The sequence below is a fragment of the Buceros rhinoceros genome, unplaced genomic scaffold (genome assembly GCF_000710305.1).
Source record: "Buceros rhinoceros silvestris isolate BGI_N320 unplaced genomic scaffold, ASM71030v1 scaffold1317, whole genome shotgun sequence".
NCBI lineage: Eukaryota > Metazoa > Chordata > Aves > Bucerotiformes > Bucerotidae > Buceros > Buceros rhinoceros.
Genome location: NW_010420214.1, coordinates 6,676 through 7,056, shown reverse-complemented (window position 1 = coordinate 7,056; position 381 = coordinate 6,676). Strand labels below are relative to the sequence as shown.

At 46.2% G+C, this 381-nt stretch overlaps 1 protein-coding gene across 1 annotated transcript in view; it reads left to right on the top strand.

The window, feature by feature from the left end:
- CACNA1I (calcium channel, voltage-dependent, T type, alpha 1I subunit) overlaps window positions 1-381 on the top strand; it is a gene marked incomplete at both ends in the record, with an annotated part of 32,131 nt that overhangs the window by 26,536 nt on the left and 5,214 nt on the right. The window lies entirely within an intron of this gene.

Below are 381 nucleotides of genomic sequence, written 5' to 3'. Positions count from 1 at the left end.
GAATGGGGGAGACGACAATATTAAAAACGTGCTCTTTGTTGAGATAATTGTTCTAAGTGTCTAAAAGGTCTAAGTACTTTGCAACAATAGCGAAATCTTTTTACTCCCCTATCGTGACTGGGAGAGAGTCCTAAAACTGGGTGCCTGAAGTTAACCTCCCAAAATTAACATCTGAATTATGGCCATGATTTGCAGGGTGTTGAGCTCTTCTCAAGGCCAGCGATTTCTGTAGCACCTGTGAGCACTGAGAACCGCTGAAAATCAAGCCACCCCGTTAACAGCCAAAGTAAGGGGTTTGGTGCCCTATTTTACCTCTCGGCTGATCTCTGGACTGGGAGACTTGTCCCAGGTCTGTGGTACGGTAGGGGAAAGTGGGAAGAC